This window comes from Schistocerca nitens, chromosome 6 (genome assembly GCF_023898315.1).
Source record: "Schistocerca nitens isolate TAMUIC-IGC-003100 chromosome 6, iqSchNite1.1, whole genome shotgun sequence".
Classification (NCBI taxonomy): Eukaryota; Metazoa; Arthropoda; class Insecta; order Orthoptera; family Acrididae; genus Schistocerca; species Schistocerca nitens.
Window position 1 is genome coordinate 739,789,204 of NC_064619.1, and position 15,003 is coordinate 739,804,206.

The window sequence follows — 15,003 nt, forward strand, 5'->3', positions numbered from 1 at the left end:
AAGCCTGATCCCAGATGTCGACCACTTGTAACACACTCTTGGTGGTGTTCACTGGTTGGTGGCCTAGAGGTTCTTCATTGATGGCGATGTTGAAAGCACCACTGATGGTGCCGAAAGGGATCTATGAGGCACCGGCTCTGGCAGTATTGATAAGCTGCAATACTATAATAATGTTACAGTATCTGATAGTATTAGAGAAGGATAATTTTTAGAGAAATGTTTTGACTTGTCACTGACTGACAGATTAACGGAAGCTGCTGCAACTGAGGAGGAAGATGATCTCAATCCTTATGTGTGTTGTTATTACAGAAGGTGTAGGATTCAATAGATGTGAAGTGGTGCAAGATTTATTAGATGAACCAGATCCTGAAATTATTGTAGAAACATCAGGACACCTGTTACCACAGATTGATATTTTTGATGAAAATGTTTACTTGGTAGTGGTTTGGATGTATATGTGGTGTCAAAGAAGTTTGTGGACGCACTTTCTAATTGGAAAGAGGTGGTTATTATGCCAGTTTCCAGGATAAACATTGTTGTAGCTACAGATAAAAGTAAAAAAAAACTAGTAACCTATGAAATTATGTTACCTGTAAAAATCCAAGATGTACAACTGTACCAGAATTTTCTTAGCATCTACAGCTTGAGTGTGGTAATGTTTGTTGGAGCAGATTTTACACAAAGATAAAAAAGAAAAGTAGGTACTGGAAATAATGAGGCTGTCATTATAGTAGATGAGAAGTTTTTGCAGACAATATTAATAGTAACCTGGATTTTTCACATAAGGTGGCATTATGTATGAAGACTATTCAAAAAATAAGATGAGTTTTCAAATTGCGTGGGCAGCGTATATTCGATTACCAATTTATTTATTTATTTATTTATTTTTTTACACACGTGTCTCAAACATATGTTCACAGTTTCAAGCGTACAGCATAATTTGTTTGTTTTTGACAGATAGAAAGTTTAGACGTGTTTTAGTATACTTGTCGATTTTCGATTATTATAAAAGATGGAGCAAAGAATTTGCACCAAATTTTGTGTGAAACATGGAAACAAGTGCTCTCAAACTCTTGAAATTTTGACAGTCTGCATTGGGGGGGGGAGTGAGTTTACAATCGATACAAGCTCTTCCATGATGGCCGAGAAGATCCCAATGACGATCCTCGACCTGGACGCTCCAGCACATCAACAACAGTTGATAACATCAAATCTGTGAAGAAAATTGTTTTGGAAAATCATCAAATTACCATAAGAGAAGTTGCTGAGGATGTTGGGGCATATCGGTCAGCTCATGTCATGCAATTTTTTCGGTTGTTTTGGGCATGAGACATGTGTCGGCAAAGTTTGTTCCAAAACTTCTCAGTTCTGATCAGAAGAACCATCACTGTGTGCTCGACCGAGACTCGAACTCGGGACCTTTGCCTTTCGCGGGCAAGTGCTTTACCAACTGAGCTACCGAAGCACGACTCACGCCCGGCACTCACAGCTTTACTTCTGCCAGTACCTCGTCTCCTACCTTGGAGAGCTTCTGTAAAGTTTGGAAGGTAGGAGACGAGGTACTGGCAGAAGTAAAGCTGTGAGCACCAGGCGTGAATCGTGCTTCGGTAGCTCAGTTGGTAGAGCACTTGCCCGCGAAAGGCAAAGGTCCCAAGTTCGAGTCTCGGTCGGGCACACAGTTTTAATCTGCCAGGAAGTTTCAAGAATATTATTGTTTGCATGTCATCCCTCATTTCCGACTACGCCTTGTAAATCTTCAAGTTAAGTATTGTTAATTTGATTTATAGAAATAAAACTACTACTGTTATTTGCTTGAATGGTTGTATAGCATTCCGAGAACACAGCATCCCTTAGGCACCCTATACAAGACGAGTAGGCAAGACCCAACAACTGGCGACGAGGATGGGATTCGAACCCACGTGTGCATAGAACATTTTCTTCCATCCATCCTTCATTCCTTCCTTCCGTTATCAAGCTGACAATTTCTTGATGGCTCGGGATGTGTCCTACCAATGAATCCCACTTTTCAGTCATGTTACACTACACATTTCTTTTTTCGCCAATTTCATTCAGTACCTCTAAAAATTGTTGTACCAGGTATTTGTATGAGTTTATCAATTCCAGTTGTGATTTATTGAAATTGTAGTCTTAGGATATTACTCTGTTCACAAGAAAATTTACATTCAAAGCAAGTTGCCAGTCTTTGTACCACTTTGAAAGCTTATCAACATCTGAATGAATATTTGTACTATTTTTTTTCAGCAAGTACTTCGCTATACCAGGTGTGTTCAAAAAGTAAGGTCACTTTATATTTTTATGAAAAAATATTTACTTATTCATGAATATTCATGTTGTCCCCTTCAAAGTAATGCCCCTCAGATAAAATACACTTGCGCCAATGCTTCTTCCAATCCTCGAAGCACTTACCATAAGCACTTTTAGGTACTACCTTGAGTACTTCCAGTGATGCAGCTGTTATTTCCTCAATCACTGAAAATCTTTGTCCTTTCATAGGTCTCTTCAGTTTTGGAAGCAGGAAAAAGTTGCAGGGGGCCAAATCCAATGAGTATGGTGGCTGAGGCATGATTGTTGTATTCTTTTTGGCCAAAAAAGTCTCTCACAAGCAACAATGAATGAGCAGGTGTATTGTCGTGATGCAGAAGCCCTGAATTTTTTTTCCCACAATTTTGGACTTTTTTGCGTATTGCTTCACGCAAATAGAGCATAACGTCAAGGTAATACTCTTTATTGACCATATGACTTCAGGCAAAAATTCATGATGCACTATGCCAAGGCAAAAAACAGTGAGCAAAACTTTCGACATTTGATCAGACTTGGCATTCTTTTCTTGATCTTGGCTCTCCGGGATCCTTCCAGTGGGACAATTGGGCTTTGGTTCCAACTTCTAACTGGAAACCCGTGCTTTGTCACCAGTTATGACCCTTTTGAGCAAATCAGGATCATCACTGACATCATGCTGCGGTCCTATTCCTCAGAACATCGGCCAACGTCGTTTCAACTACTTCTCTGGTCTTGCATCCTGCATCTTTGTTCCGGTGCTTGTGGCTATGCAAGAACAATCCTCCCCCCCCCCCCCCCCCTCCAAAAGTGATGGACCATTGTCTCGTAGTGAATGCGACCACCCCAGGGGATGCAGGAATGTGGGTGCTACGTGGTAGTTGCAGGGAACATCAAGCTTCCGGCCATACCCTGCCAACTGCCCTGCGCTCTGGCAGAAACATCCCCAGAAAACAACCAGAAGGGTACGCATCCACCTCCTGCTGCCATGAACCAGATGAAGAAGGTGGTGACTGCTGTGTTGTGGGTGGGTTCAGCTCCGTCGGTAGGACGAGAGGAGGCAGAGGCTCCATCTCCATGGGGTCATCCTGTGGTGTCGTGATGACACCCACTGGCGGCTACTGTGGCCGCGTTTTCCTCTGAATCCATGAATCTGAGGGAAGAGAGACAGAGTGGTCATCAGGTACATGACAGAGGTGAAGTTGATTTTGATGGCGGCACTGCAAGCCTTCAGGACCTGAAAGAAGATACATGCAAGGGCCAAGTTGATGGATGATCTCACCTCACTCCCGCCATCTGCTGCCACTAAAAACCCTGTAAAAGACAATATCATGTGGTGCAAAGCGTTACTTGTGGCCTTCCTTTGGCGCCGGATGCTGAGGAGGGTGGAGCAGTGTGCGATGGTGGCGGCCGTGAAGCAATTCCACCAACGATGGTCGATCTCGTGTGTGCGAATGATACGAGGCAAGAAACAGTTGCAATGCTTGATCCCTGATGTTCGTGGAGCTAAGTTTGGCCACCTGCTTGTTGAAGGTCCCGAGAAAACGTTCCGCTTCACCGTTTGATTGTGGATGGAACAGTGCACTAGTCAGGTGCTGCATGCTATTGCATTCACAGAATGTTTCGAATACATTTGACATGAACTGAGGTCTATTATCTGACACTATTACTTAAGGTAAACCTTCGAGGCAAAAAATTGATGACAACACCTGAATTGGGCTACATGACATTGTCGAGTGCATTGGCATAGCAAAAGGAAACTTGCTGTATGAGTCAACCAGCAAGTATCACAAAAAGGCGCCGCAAAATCTATGTGCACACATTGCCATGACCATTGTGACTTAGGGCAAGCAGAGAATTTTGTGGCAGAGGAGACTGATTTTCGGCACATGTGTGACACTGTGACGTCACCTGTTCTATTTGGGCATCCATACCCTGCCAAGTACAGTGTCGAGGCGATAATTGTTTCATATGAACAATCCCCCCAATGTCTTTGGTGAAGTAACTGCAACACTTCTTTTTGCAGAGCTTTAGAGATCAACACATGTGACTGTCCACTGTCATTTTGAACAAAAAGTACTCCTTTTTGTACAGCAAGGGTATGCCGACACTCAGAGTATCAGCGCACTACAGAATTCTTTATGCAATGCAAAGAATGAGGCCAAGATGTGTGAATGTAGTTGAGCAAAATGTCCAAATGTGGATCAGCATCCATGGCGTGTGCGATATCCTTTTAGTTCAGTGGAAAAGTCTGAAGCAATTCAGAATTGTGAGCACTGATGTGACAACGAGATGCAGCAGAAGCCTCAAAGTCTGTATCGGGACCAATCGGAAGACATAAGAGTGTGTCCTCATTACTATGTTCAGCTGTCGGCTGGTACAGAATCTTGTACTGGTATTGAGACAACAACAAAGCCCATCTCTGCAATTTTTGGGCCATTTGTACAGGAACTGGTTTTGTCAAATGAACAAGAGCTGCAAAGGCTTGTGATCCGTTACTAAGTTGAATTTTCTGCCATACAAATAGTGGTGGAATTTGATAACATCATACACAATAGCCAAAGCCTCTTTCTCAATTTGTGGTTGGTTACTCTGAGCTTTGGACTACACTTTTGATGCGAAAGCAAGAGGCCAGTCTTTTATCATCAATTCTGTGAGAAAGCACTGCACCAATTCCGTAAGAGGAAGCGTCAACTTGGAATACAACTGGTTTGTCAGGATCGAAGAGAACTAAGCATCCATCACTGAGCAATGCATTTTTAAGTTTTTGAAAGGCTGCTTAGCACTCATCTGTCCAAACAAAGGGGGCATTCTTGTGATGCAAGTGATGCAATGGAGCTGCGATTTGTGCAACATTCTTTATGAACCAAATATAATGGTTCATTTTCCCTAAGACTGAATGCAGTTCTCTAATATTACGAGGAACTGGCAAGTCGCGTATGGCTAACAAATGCGACTGAGCGAGGATGTACCCCTTGACTGTTTATGGCATGACCAAGATACTGCAACTCAGGTTTAAAAAAATTGCACTTGTCCAGTCTACACTTAAGTCCTGCCTCAGATAACACTCAAAACAAAACAAAACACAACACATAAATTTGCAATATGTTCTTCAGGTGTACTACCTACTACTACAATATCGTCCAAATAGTTTGAACAGTTTTTCACTTGTGTAATCAGCTGTTCCAAATACCATTGGAAAATAGCAGGTGTGAAAGCACTGCCAAAAGGCAAACACAAATATTTAAACAAACCCAAATGAGTGTTTACTACACACACTTTTTGAGATTCTTCATCGAGCAATATTTTAAGATGTGCGCCGCGCAAATCAACTGTAGAAAAATAGCGTCCAACGCCTAATTTGTCCATGATGGCCTCTGGGCATGGCAATGGATAAGTATCAATCAAAGTTTGTGGGTGGAATGTAAACTTAAAGTAAACACAGAAGTGAATGCGACCTGGGCGTTTGAGGAACAAAACAAGCAGACTTGACCATTGACTAGCTGATATGGGTGCAATAACTCTGTTACCTTGCAATTTGTTAAGTTCAGTCGCAACATTTTCCTGTAAGCCAGTGTGCTATGTACACATGGTTTCAAATCCCATCTTTGTTGCCAGGTGTTGGGGTCGTGCCCACTCGTCTTGTATAGGGTGCCTAAGGGATGCTGTGATCCTGGAATGCTATACAACAATTCAAGCAAACAACATCAGTAGTTTTATTTCTATTTAACAGTACTTAACGTGGAGATTTACAAGGAGTAGTCACAAACAAAGGGCAACATGGAAACAGTAATATCCGTGGCTATGCAATGTTCCTTCAAGTTTTACACACATCACTGATAACTAATGTCTGCAATACTGAGTCTGATCTGTGTGGCCAAGGCTTATATTCACTTTGGTTTGAGGGCACCCCTGTTGTGGTGCAGTCGTATTTTGCACATCATTGGCCGAAGTTGTTTTAGCACCTTCTCTGATCTTGCATTCTGCATCTTCGTTCCGGTGCTTGTGGTTATGCCAGAACAGTTAGTGTGTATTAATTGGGCCTGTCTGCAACTTAACGTGTATTTTGTATGGTAAGTAGCAATCTATCTTTTCGTATCTTGTTAATAAATACTTGGTAACTTTAGAGACTAATCCATTCAGGTCACTGTTAATATCAGAACCCAATCCATGATATTACATTCAACTTCATTTATTTTGTGTGTGTGTGGTATCTGTTCTGCCAGACATGTCTGACAGAACAGACATGACTGGTGGTACAGTGGCCATATAAATTACATGATTAAGAGTAATCAGGACATTCGGCTGTCTACAGGCTTTGAAATAAATCAACGTGGAAGGTTGAAAATTTGTGATGTGCCAGGACTCGAACATGTATATCAGCAAGGGAGGACGGCTCTTTTTAATTTCTTTGTGCATCTTCAGTATATTCCAAATCTGTGAGGGGCATAGCGAATCCTATAAGCACTCGGGCTAATGTATAGGGCCGCTATTCGTGCATGACATGTTGAGAATTTGGGTTGGACGGTAGGCCTGTCTGGATAGTCGAGGCGGTTAAGGCCACCTTTGCAGAGAAGCAGAGCATCTGGGTTCGATTCCTGGTCCAGCACAAATTTTCAGTTTCTGTTGTTGATTTATTTCAATATTTGCAGATGACCAAATGTCTTTATTTCTCTTAATCCTTCATTAATTTTACTATTAATGTCAGAACTCAATCGGTTTATTTTACTATTAATATTAGTATTAATGTCTCCCATTGGTCTCATCAAAGTTTGTAATGTTACTGAAATACTCTCTTTCTGATCATGAGGCTCTGATATTGGCTCTTCCTTCATTTCTTTCTCAGTAATAGTGTATGCTTTACAGCAGGTTAAAACATCTGTCCATTATTTATATCTCAAACAGTAACTGGTGTGGAATTAATCTGACCTTCAAATCCTGGTTTAGTTTTCATCTCTCTAACAAGACATAGAGGAAACTTGACATTAACTTCAGATTCTGGCTCCTTTTTTCTCTTGAGAACGAAAAATGATGGCTAAGTGTAGTATCTTCCAAATAAAGCCCTGTGCCCTATTCAGGCATTACAGAATTATTGTATTTCTCCATGTTCACAAGATTCTTTCTATACTCACACACTACTTAGCCCTTTCTCCTTGCTGTCATCATGATGTCACTGTGAGTCCATTCTCCAAGCTCTGCCATCTCCAGTATAGTTTCTCGCAACCCACTCTGTCTGGGGCAACTAATTATACCTGCTCCCAGTCTGCTGTGGCACACTGCTGCAACCTGCTGTCACCACTCTCTTTGTAGTTCCCTTACTTCCCTACCGAGCCAGCTTTTGTTTGATGCACCACTTATATTGTTCTCCGCACGCCATATCTGGACTGGTTTAAGTCCTTCTTCCACCATTCTAGTTTGAAAGTCTATCTGTAAACTTGCGGCTCTTTCGTTTTCAAGTTTTACTCTTCTGCTTTTAAAGTTGACAGTCACTTGAACCCTACCACATGTGGTGGGATGGGTTCGTTCTTCGTACCTTTAACAGCTCAGTCCACATACCTCAGTAAACTTCTTGAGATTTGTCACCTTTGCTCTGCATTAGTAGATAACGGTTCATCTGACAGAAACAGCACTGAAGAAAATTCAACCAAATCCCTACCACGCTAAGGCCACATAATTCAGGCTTGGAAGCAGCATATGTAAATTCATAAAAAATATTGAGTGTGTGGAATGCTAATTAACTCGCATAAAAAAGGTTTGAAGTTTACTTAACCCTTCACTCATGAGGTGACTTTTCTGTAATGTATCCTATGAGGTGTGAGCTCTTGGATACCAATGTGGTAGTCATGCCTGTGTAAAAGACTGAACAGTGTTCACGTAACAGCTGGTATATGTCATGTGCTGTTTCACAGGTGGCTCTGCCTTTGATAGTATATTTTGTCTGTTACATGGCTCGTATAGGTGGTGGTAGGAGGGTGTATAGGGCAATTCTTGCAGCGGGGTAGGAGTCATTGGGTAGGGAGAAGGGTGCAGAAGAAGCAGAGGGTCTGACAAGAATATTGCAGATATTGAGAGGATGATGAAAAGCTATTCTAGGTGACTGAGTGACCACATGGACTCATGGTAAGTTTGACTTCTTAAAATTTTAGCAATACATCAACATTCTGATCCCAGCCTTCACTGGGCATAATTACCCCACCAGCATAATTCAAAAGCAGATTTCCTGGGTCATCACATCCAATCCTGGTACTGCTGATCCCTGCGAAAAACAACTTTGGAGTGCAGTATTTTCCTGGTCTGGAATGTATTAATCGGCTACTTCGACAAGGCTGTGACTTCCCAAAATCATGTCCCGAAGTGAATTCCATTCTATGTGAGATTTTGCCCACCACACCTAGAATAGCTTTTTGTCGCCCTCCCAATCTCTTCAGTAAATATTCTTTCCTGACTCTATACTCATTCTACACCCATCTCCTCCCTACCATATGGCTCCTACCCATGTGACTGTCTCCGCTGCAAGAGTTGCTTTATGCACCCCCCTACCACCACCTATTCCAGCCATGTAATAGGCAAAACATATACTATCAAAGGGAGAGCCACATGTGAAACAACATATGTCATATACCAGCTGTTACCTAAACACTGTTCGGCATGCATTGCTGCCTCTGGATCACGGGTCCCGGGTGCAATTCCCGGCCAGGTTTGGGATTTTCTCCACCCGAGGACTGGGTGTTTGTGTTGTCCTCATCATTTCATCATCATCATCATCATCATCATCATCATTCTCGACTTTGGCTCAATTGGACTGTGAAAAACACTGGACTGTGAAAAACACTGGACTGTGGAAAACACTGGACTGTGGAAAACACTGGACTGTGAAAAACACTGGACTGTGGAAAACACTGGACTGTGGAAAACACTGGACTGTGAAAAACACTGGACTGTGAAAAACACTGGACTGTGAAAAACACTGGACTGTGAAAAACACTGGACTGTGAAAAACACTGGACTGTGAAAAACACTGGACTGTGAAAAACACTGGACTGTGAAAAACACTGGACTGTGAAAAACACTGGACTGTGAAAAAATTGGGACTTTGTACAGGCACTGATGACTGCACAGTTGAGTGCCCCACAAACCAATCATCATCATCATCATCATCATCATCATCATCATCATCATCATCATCTGTGGTACATTGAAGCCTGACTTACCTTCAGTCTTTCACTATGAATCTTACAGGTTATTTATTGCACTATGAACACAGTAACTGGCCTTGAAGTGGTTTACAAAATGTTACAGGCTGAACGTTGCCATGATGAGTAAAACTCTGGAAGCAATTTATCATTTCTTTTCTCTTCTTATATCAGAATTGTCCCATTAATTGAAATTGGAGTTGTTCTGTTCTTTGACTGGTTATCATCCTCTACATTTCATTTCCTTAAGATCAGCTTTTAATTCTTGTAATCTATTTCACACTGTCTACCTGTCCTTACTACATTGGGTGGAGGTTGGTTGTGAATGCTTACTAAACTTTTGTACTTCTTTTTGGAATGAGCTCAACAGAAAACTTGCATCTTTCCAATTGCCCATCTTTTTCATCTGACAATTTTGCCACCCCTTCCTGTTTTAGTAACTCTACATAAGCTGATTTATGTCAAATGCTGAGGTGCATTGTGGTTCAGAATCCATGTTAAGCCATAGGTCCCACTGTAACGGAGTGGGCAAATCAGTTCAAACATTGAAGGGCCATCTCCGATAGAACCATGCATAATAAATAAACCATAGTGGTGTTCAAACTGATTTTCAGGTTAATGGCAGCTTTACCTTCTTTTTCTAATTTTTCAGAGTAAGTCTCACTTTTTGTAAAGATACTGATTGTGACTATTAATTAATACTTGCTGCTTCATCATCTAAGTTAGGTCAACTATCTATCCTGTTCTGAAAGTCATTATTTAAATTAATTATTTGAGAAAGAAATTCCAACATAATTGTGTGCATTTCACTCATTTGACTTCAGATCATCTCACATTCACAAAAAGGCTTTTAATAGATTTACTATTACTATGCCACGAATTGTGTGTTATATGCAGTAAAGATAAGCATTTAAGTTAATGTGGTCATAATTATTGAAACAACAGCAATAGTGTGCTCTGTTGGGCAAAAATCGCAATTTGTTGTCATTGTAATCATCCTCCATCCAAAAAGTGGCTTGCTGCAGCTGTCAGTACTATTCCCTACTGTGCTAGTTTCTTCACCATTGCGTTGGTGTATCAACCTGTCTCCATTTAAACTTGCATACTGTATTGAAGCCTCCATCGCACTATAGTCTTCCTCTTTGTCCGGCCACACTTTCTTCCATTAACAAGTAGAAGATTCTTTGATGCTTCACAATGTATCCTATCTACAAATTGTTTTAGAAAACTGCTCAAAGATATGAACTGGATAGATGTTTATAGTGCTCATGCCATGAATGAAAAATATAACACATTCATGAACAATGTCAGTACCATGTTTGAAAACTGTTTTCCTCTAAAAGTTACTCAAATTAAACAGAAGTCTGTAATAAAACCATGGATTACACAGGGAATAAAGATTTCCTGCAAGACAAAAAGGAAAATGTATCTGTCAACCAAGAATAGCTCCAATGCTGATGATTTAGCTAAATACAAGGAATACTGTAAAATATTAAAAAAAGTAAGTCAGACATCTAAACAAATGCACTACAAGAAGAAGATAGCAATGTCAGGGAACAAAATAAAAACAATGTGGGATATAGTGAAAGAGGAGACTGGTAGAACCAGAAAGGAACAGGAGCAAATGGCATTAAGGGTAGATGACACATTAGTAACCGATGGGCATAGTGTGGCAAATCTATTTAACAAGTACTTTATATCCGTTACTGATAGAATGGGATTGTCAGGATCAGTAAATAATGCCCTTGAATATCTGAAACTAGCATTTACAAATAGCTTCAGGTACATGAATATGTCACTCACTTCACCAAAAGAAATAACTTCCATAATAAAATCTTTCAAAACAAAGCGTTCTAGTGGCTACGATGAAATATCAACAAAGTTAATTAAGGCATGTTCTTTTGAGTTTAGTACAATTTTAAGTTACTTGTGTAACCAGTCAATTATAACTGGGACATTTCCAGAAAGGGGTAAAGAGATACCATCAAACTAAAGACCGATTTCACTTTTGCCAGCATTCTCAAAAATTTTAGAAAAAGTAATGTACAGGCAGCTTCTCAACCATCTGACCACAAATAACATATTATCAAGAACACAGTTTGGATTTCTGAAGGGTTCTGGTATCGAGAAGGCTATTTACATCTACATGGAAAATGAACTTAATTTATTAAATAGCAAATTACAAGCAGCAGGTATTTTCTGTGATTTGTCAAAGGCATTTGAGTGTGTGAACCACAATATCCTTTTAAATAAATTAGAATTCTATGGTGTCACGGGCAGTGCTGCAAAATGGTTCAAGTCATACCTCGCTAACAGGAAACAAAGAGTGTCAGTGCAAGGGATTAGTGAATTAAGTCATCAGTCATCATCAGAACGGGAAGAAATTACATGTGGTGTCCCACAAGGATCCATCTTAGGGCCATTGATTTTTCTTGTGTACATTAATGATCTCTTATCAGTTACACTGACAGAAGCAGAGTTCGTTTTGTTTGCAGATGACACAAGTATAGCAATAAATAGTATGTTGAGTGTAGTTCTAGAAAGATCTGCTAATGGTATTTTCGTCGATATTAATAAATGGTTTAAAGCCAACTCACTGACATTAAACTTTGAAAAGACTCACTATATGCAATGCAGAACCTGTAAGAGGTTTCCACCCAGCATATGCATAAAGTATGAAGAAGAGCAGATAGAAGAGGTTGACAGTCTTAAATTCCTGGGATTACAACTCGATAATAAATTCAGTTGGGAGGAGCACGCCACAGGACTGCAGAAACACCTTAACAAATCTGTATTTGCAATTCAAGTGTTAGCAGACATAGGCGACATAAAAATTAAAAAGCTTGCATACTTTGCCTACTTTCATTCCATAATGTCATATGGCATAATATTTTGGGGTAACTCTTCAAGTCAAACAAACGTTTCCAGAGTCCAAAAGTGTGTAATACGTATTATTTGTGGAGTAAATTCACAGACGTCCTGTAGAAACCTCTTAAAAGAACTGCATATACTAACTACTGCCTCTCAGTATATTTACTCCTTAATGAAATTTGTCCTAAATAATATATCTCTTTTTCCAACAAACAGCTCAGTTCATACATACAATACCAGGAACATAAATGATCTGCACAAGGACTTAAAAGCACTTACTTTAGTTCAAAAAGGGGTTCACTACTCAGGAACACTTGTCGTCAATAATTTGCCAGCAAACATTAAAAGGAGACTGAAAGACTTACTAGTGGCCAACTCCCTCTACTCCATTGACGAATATTTTAATAGAAACAAATGATGTATTTTATATTGTCATACTATTAGTATTGTTATTTCAGCTTTAAAAAAGAAAAAAAAATGACATGTTCCACATCCATGAGGATCTCCTCAGCATGGATCTATGGAACGAAAAACTCATCTAATCTAATCTTCTTTTAGTCAAGTTGTGCCATACATTTTTTTCTGCCACCTCATCATCACCTCATTGGTGATTCACTCTATCCATATAATCTTCAGCACTTTTCTTTACTTCATTCTCTTCTTGTGTGAACTGTTTACTGTTCACATTTCACACCCATACAGGGCTACACTACAGAAAAACACCCACAGAAGCTTTCCTAACATTTCAATTTATTATCAATGTTTTTGTTGCTGGCCAAATGTGAAAACTTATCTACTACTTTTAATGCCTGGTTCCCTATTCTAATTGCGTCTGCATCATCTGATTTAACTCAAGTACACTCCATTACCCTTGTTTTTACTTTTGTCAATATTTGTCTTATAACATCTTTTCAGGACACTATCTGTTCTGTTTCACATGCTCTTCCAAGTGCTTAGCCATCCCAGAACTTTAACTACTTTCCCAATTTCTTCTCTGTTTCCTTTGCCACTTGCTCATTGTATGAGTTCAATAACATCAGGGATAGGCAACAAACTTGTTTATTTCCCTTCCATGCACCTCAACTCTTACAACTGCAGTCTGGATTTTGTGCAAGTTGTAAATAACCTTTTGCTCTTTGTATTTTTACATGCTACCTTCAGAATTTTTATTATTTGAAATTATTCTGTCTTGTTTATGTGGACTCAGTGAGAGCGAATGGTCCGTATGTAAAAATATTGCATGAGATTTCACAAGCATTTCTATCAGCGTGTACACATCTTTGGAATTGTATGCAAGATTGGAAAGTGGTGTGGGCTTGTAATTGTTACACAGTGCACAGGTTTAGAAAAAGGCCTGGGGGTACCTTGTACAAATTATTGAAAATCTTGTGCAGAATGTTCTTTCATTGATGAAACTGTAATAATTTAGTCCGGCTATAAATGAAGATGAAAAGTAAATTTTTAGTTAAATGAATTAGGACAAAATGTGAAGCTAAAACATACACTTAGAATAACAGATATGTTGGGTTGAAATGGGGGAAGGGCTGAGAAGTAAGAAAATGATTTTAGTTAAAGTGGGGAAACCAGTTACTAGATTTACTAGATATGGTAGGTACATTGAGAAAATGCTTGTAGTAACACTGTAAAAGTATATTATGATGCAGGAATAGATTATTAGAAGATTTAAGTACTCTGTTTTTCTGCCATATAATTGCAAAAGATGAGTTATTAATTGCGCACGAAACAAAAGTGAACAGATTGCGGACTAAGTCTGCCCTTTTAAGCAGTGCAGTGTAAAATGGCAGGAGAACAGAAAGGGGAAACCGGAGATACAACTGTAGGGCATATAATAGTTATGTGTTACTTATGATTGTTCCAAACAGAGATCTGGTAGACTAATACGTAAAGACATAGTGTAGGTTAACTGAACAGTTTAGAGACATTGACACGTTAAACCACAATATTTGGAAGCAGCAGCAGTCGAACAACGAGGCCGATGGACCATCAGAGTTTGCACACCAGCAGTCAGCACTTCGACAGACCAATGACCTAGTAGATGGGCAATGCTTCTAAGGAGAGCAATGTCCAGCGCAGTTCGCACATCAGCAGCCAGTGCTGCAGGAATTGTCATCATACTGAACTCACATACGTGACATATCTGGCAATGTGAAGGAGGATGACAGGGCAGTGCCCGACCATGCCAGCATAGGTGTAAAACAAGGAAAGCTAGTACAGGTGCCGACATTGGTCACATTTCTGCCCAACGTGAAAAGCATAGATCAATTACCAAAGAGTCAGTCACTGCCCTATAAACTTCGGTACATTGGCGAAAACACTGAATAAATATATTCAAAAGCAGGCATGAGGGGGCTCTTTTAAGGGGAGGAAGAAGAGATGAAGAAACATCACCTGGACTGATGGTTAGTCAGCAGATGTTATACTTCGCCGCACTGGCTTAGCCGCTATGCTGCTCGACAGAAGAAGATGTCAGTAACGCGCCAATATGTCAACGCAGTAAATGCCATCCCAGATATTACCAGAATGAAGTTGTTGTGGTACTTACCCAGGTGGCTGGTGAGTTTGAAGGGACTGTGGCCTCACCAAATGGGTCACCTGTGAACCTAGAGTTTGATGAACTTCG

The 15,003-nt window shown here is 40.1% G+C and overlaps 1 protein-coding gene across 2 annotated transcripts in view; it reads left to right on the top strand.

Annotated features, from left to right (window-relative positions):
* Positions 1 to 15,003, top strand: part of LOC126262865 (zinc finger protein 184-like) — a 367,123-nt gene that overhangs the window by 252,373 nt on the left and 99,747 nt on the right. The window lies entirely within an intron of this gene.